Here is a 5,310-nt window from a genome sequence, read left to right on the forward strand (position 1 = left end):
TCCCCCCCCCCCCGTAAAGCTTTGCCTCAGTGCTCCTGTTTCAGCCCATTTTCTTTCAGTGAGCAGCTGATCAGAGGAGAAGTTAAGTGTTTTTATAGGGTTTAGGAAGTGGTTTACAAGCCTAAGGAATCTGGAGTGAAATGCTTGGGGTCAAAGTTCCAAAGCTGATCAGTGCAAGTGTGCAGATAATACTGGACTTCTTAGTACTGGGGAGATTGTATATCCTGTCCTAAATTTTCCTTATGGCCATCTGTTCTGTTTGCTGAGGGCAGCATTGCCTTTTAGTGGTTTACTCTTATTTGTGGAGGGGTGTATGTTTTCTAAGAGGGTATCACTCAGGTCAAGCATGACAGTTATGTTTATTGAAAACCACCAAAATGTGCTTTTGGAGCTTGTCTATGTTAACAATGGTATAAAACAGGCCAAAGAAAGTGCCAGACCAATAGAAAAGCACTGCATAAAGGTCAGGGGTGCCAGCAGCAATAGGAAAAAAAGAAGGCTAATAACTCAGGCTTTAAGAATTTAAAGGACAGATATCTCTGGTTTTAGGTGCCTCCCACTGAATCTCCCTTGCTGCCAGGGCTCTAGTGCCTGTGTTTTTGCTTAGGGCTTGGGTGATCTCCTAGGCTTTTGTTATTTTATTTTTTATCTCTCTTAGGGTAATGGGAGCCAGAATAACTCTTGGGTGCTGCTTAGAGTTAAATGAATGGAAGGGAGTGACTCACTCAGCAAGTTTGTTTCTAACTGTACTAATACTAGGCAGAAGATGTAATCTCCCATTTTTCCCAATATTTAAAAAACATAAACTAAATGTTCTAGTTTAGAGAGGAATAGAAAACCTTAAAATAAGCCCACATTTCCCCTAAAGGTGTTGAATTGGGAGAAGAGGAAGATATTATGTAACCTCCCCCCACCAACCTGCTTGCAAGGCAGGCAGTGGCATCACTGTGCTAAAGCCCAAGCCAGATATTGTAACCTCTTGGGGAGGTTGTACAACATGCCATGCTATGCTACCCTATAACATCCAAGGGTGGACAGCAAGCTATGGCTCTGCCCCTCCATGATACTGCTCTGCTAGATTCTAAACCAGTGATTCTAAACCCAGTGTTGGTAAAGAACCAAAGAAGCAGTTTAAATTAAAAGAAGAAAATGTATTTGAAGATGGGAAAAGAGGAAGTGAGAGTTGACAGATAGCTACTGGAACCCAGTAGGGAGAATTCAAAAGTGAATTACACGCGGATTTCTTCACTGTGGCTTCTTTCGAGATCTTTGTCCTATGTAGGCTCTTGGAATCTCATTGTCTTTCATCTTAACCTTGGATTTCTTCTGGCCATGTACTTTTCCCTGTCTTTTGGAGGGTAAGATTATGAGTGGGGGGCCTTATGGACAGATATATTAGGCTAAAGGATTAAGTGAAAGGGATGTTTGTGGTTATGTTAATTTCATTACCTAGGAACTTCCTGGTCCTGAGTTCTTAGCCTTTGTCTTCCTAATTGCTTGAGTTCAGCTCCCTTTGTCTAACTCCTCAGAGTCTAGCTGGCTTTGACATTCTAATTGCTGGAGTCTGGCTGGAGAGTTCAAAACTACCTTATCAATTTTTAATAAAGCTCAATGAAGACTTCATCCTATCTTTTCCCTACCCACAATGTCCCCTGTCCCTACAATATAAGATTGAACTGGTAATTCTCCACAAATACCTTAAAATTCTGTTTTTAACTATTATGGGACATAATTTTAGTAATGTGTGTGTCCAGGCAATTTTCAATCTTTCACTTTGAGAATCTTGCAGTTGTTTAAGGGTTGATGCTAGTGCTTTAAGTGGAGAGAGGGATTGGAGAATATGGAGCATTAAATTGATTTACATATGAAACTATAGAGCTATTTCTAGAACAGAAGATCCAGAAAGGGTGGGGATTTATTGAGAGAGGCACCTGGGAGATATTTGAGAGAGATTGGGGGAAGCTATTATAAATGAATGGGTATAATGATGTCTGAAAGAGGACTTTAGAGAAGTCTTGCTCCATATAGAGCTACACTTCTTTGCAGCTTTGTGAAGAAATTTCAGGAAACTATAGGTTTTCTAGACTTTTGTAGAGTCAGAGTTATGATTGTTTGTGTGTGTGTGTGTGTGTGTGTGTGTGTGTGTGTGTGTGTGTATAGATTTCCCTTGCCTTAAGATGGCTGCCACATAGAATAGCAGCTTCCATGTTAAAATATGGCTTCTCCCAGCAAAGGACAGGCTTCTTCTTCCCATCATGCCTCTTATTCCACCAAAAAAGTAACCTAATACCTGCTACCTCCTAACAGCTAGTGATGTCACAGGTTCCTCCAATCACTTAATACCACCTCACTCAACTCCACCCCAGTTTAGGCTGACCCCACCCACTCTATAAAAGAAGCTCCCTGTGCTGCCATGTTGCTTATCTCTCCTTTGTTCAGAGACAGCCTAGTAGATCCTCTCCATATTGAAGGCTTGTTTTAGTCCTGGTCTGGTCTTGGTTTTTCAGCTCTTTTACCTAACAATTATAGTATGGGCTTTAAGCAAAGGCTAAGAATATTCACGCTAACTGAAGATAAAGAGAAAAGAATTCTGTCAATTTTCAAACAGAATACAATTTTGCCCTATGCCAAAGAGTGAGTACTTGATGTTCCACCCTCTTTTTCTCTTGTCTTCACATACTCTTTCACTGCCTTGTATTTTCTGGTGGGGTAATGAAAGGTGCCGCAAACCAGGAATCAAGTTGTAGGGATGGGGCCCTGTATGTAGGAAAAGATAAAGAATAAAGTCCTCATTGAACTTCACTAAGATGAATAAGAAAACTTACTAAAAGCAGTTTCTGCCATCACAGGTAGATTCTACAGTTAGGGGAATTAAAAAGACAGAAAAGGGAGAGAGAAGCTAGGCTTGAGAGGAATGTCAGGGCCAGTAGACTAAAGGGAGTTCTGGTCAGGCAAGGTTCCCAAAGAAAAGAGCATGTGTGGTACAGACATCACGAGAAAGCAGAAACCAAACTTTAATTTCCAAAACAGAATTTAAAGCAGTTATTTATCAGCTTTGCTAAGACACAGTAAGATAAAACATTTTGGGTGACCTTGCATAGCTGTGTGGTATGTGTGTGGTGGTCCATGCTGATTCATTATTATAACAAACTCCAACATGGACCTTCACTAAATGACAGCATGGTGTCCTCAAGTGCCCTCAGATGCCCAGGGCCCAGCCACAGGCACCAGGCAACACAATTATCATAAGAATTTGTCAAAAAGAGACAACACTAAGGGAACCAGAAGTAAAGACCAGGAAAACCAGGTCCCCTCACCCACCTGAGAAAAATGCAAGGGAAGTAAGTGATAGCCAATCTAAGGACTCTTATTTAATATGCAAAACATGCATGCACACACCCATACATCCACCTATATGTATACACATGTATACGTGTCACTTTAACATCAGTATAATACATATATGTATACATGTCCCTTTTATTTAATCATTAAGTATAAAGCTGCCTTCCCATAAGCCCTCCTCCTTTACTTATTACAAAAGGACAGGGGGAAACCAAAGGAAGTAATGCCTTCCGTAAGATCAAAGACAGCTGAGAGAACAGATTAGATAACCAGATATCCACAAGTACCCACCCAGGAGAAGGGAAAACACTAGACCACCTAAATAAGAGGAGCTTGGTATCAAATTTGGGGGCTTTCAACTCTGATGTCCTGATGTCCCCTATCACCTCACCATATCTGTTCTCTTTTCTTTTTCATCTTTTTCCAAAAATAGTTTTCTTTATCTTAACTCTGCCTTCTTTAATTCATTTATTGAAGCTAAGAGTTATTTTACTGGCAATAGCATGTACCAGACGAGGACCACCCTGATGGAACATTGAAGTTTAGAGATAGAATCTGTTATATTTTACATCTGAAATGCACACTCAAATGCTCATGTGTTGAAATGAGGTGCTTTTATAAAGTGATTGGATCTTGAAAGTTTTAATTTCATCAGTGGCTTAGTTCACTGATGAGATCATAATTTGATGGCATTATTGGAAGGTGATGGTATTGTGAACAGCTAAGTTATTTAAAAATATTATAGGTAGTCACACAGGTTCTAGGCTCTTAGAAGAAGTCAGTACAGAAGACAACTGTGGATGGAGGTTCATTCCTTGAAGGCCAGACTTCAAGACAAAGAGAATTGACTACACCCATATACTTTCCCTAGGGATGAACAGCAGTGATTGGTATTCTAAATAGGCATCAATCTCCTTAAGTGGAGAACCAAAACCTCCCTACCCCATTCTTTCCCAGAAAAGTTCTTGTTCATTCCCTGTAGACTTGCTACATGGCTTGCTTCCCCATTTGATTCCCATTTAATCAACATTACCTAAGTAACTATACTTTTAACCTTATTGGTCGACCATAGTTTTGTCCCACCTTATACTCACTTTGTGAATTTCCATTGGCTCAATATTACCTAAGCAACTATACTTGTAATCTTATTAGTTAGCTATAGTCTTGTCCTTCCTTATACCCACTTCACCATGTGATTTTGCTCTATAATAAACTCTCCTGAGAGGCAAAGTCCCTGGCCTTCTGCACTGACTTCTTCCACGAGAACCTGTGCGACTACCTATAATATTTCTATATGACTTAGATGTCTATAATACTACAATCACATGAGGCTTTGGAGGGACATCTAGACACAAGCCATAATATTCTGCCCCGGCCCACCCAAGGCTCATGCATATCACTTTATGCAAAAGGTGTTTAATACCTTTCTAAGAGTTGCCAAAGTCCTAATAGTTTCAGCATTGTTGAGAAGTCCAAAGTCTCTGAGATTTAAGGCAAACTCTTAGCTGCAAATCCCTGTATAAATGGAGAAAAAGTTAAACACATCCAACATGCAATGGCACAAGATAAACGTTACCGTTACAAAAGGTACAAATAGAAGGATACAGTGGAATGGAACCAAAGCAAGTCCAAAATCCAACAGGGCAAACATTAAGTCCTGTAGTTCCATGTAGGTAATCTGTGGCAAGATATGAACTCCAAAGAGCTTAGATAGCTCCAGCCCTATGGCACTGCTGTGGCTGTAGCTTCTAAAACTTCTCTCTTGGGCCAGTTCTGCTCTTTACTTCAGTTTTCCTCAGACAATCCACATTCCTGGCTTCGCCAAACTTCTGGATTCTTCACAGCACCTTTGGCTTCACGCTCACAGCTCTATACACTTCCCTCTCATGGATACACACCTGGCCTCCCAGGCTTTCTTTTGAAATCTGGGTGGAAGTCTTCTTGGCTTCACAGCTCATGTATTCT

This window comes from Fukomys damarensis, unplaced genomic scaffold, assembly GCF_012274545.1.
Source record: "Fukomys damarensis isolate Sample0158 unplaced genomic scaffold, DMR_v1.0_HiC HiC_scaffold_39, whole genome shotgun sequence".
Classification (NCBI taxonomy): Eukaryota; Metazoa; Chordata; class Mammalia; order Rodentia; family Bathyergidae; genus Fukomys; species Fukomys damarensis.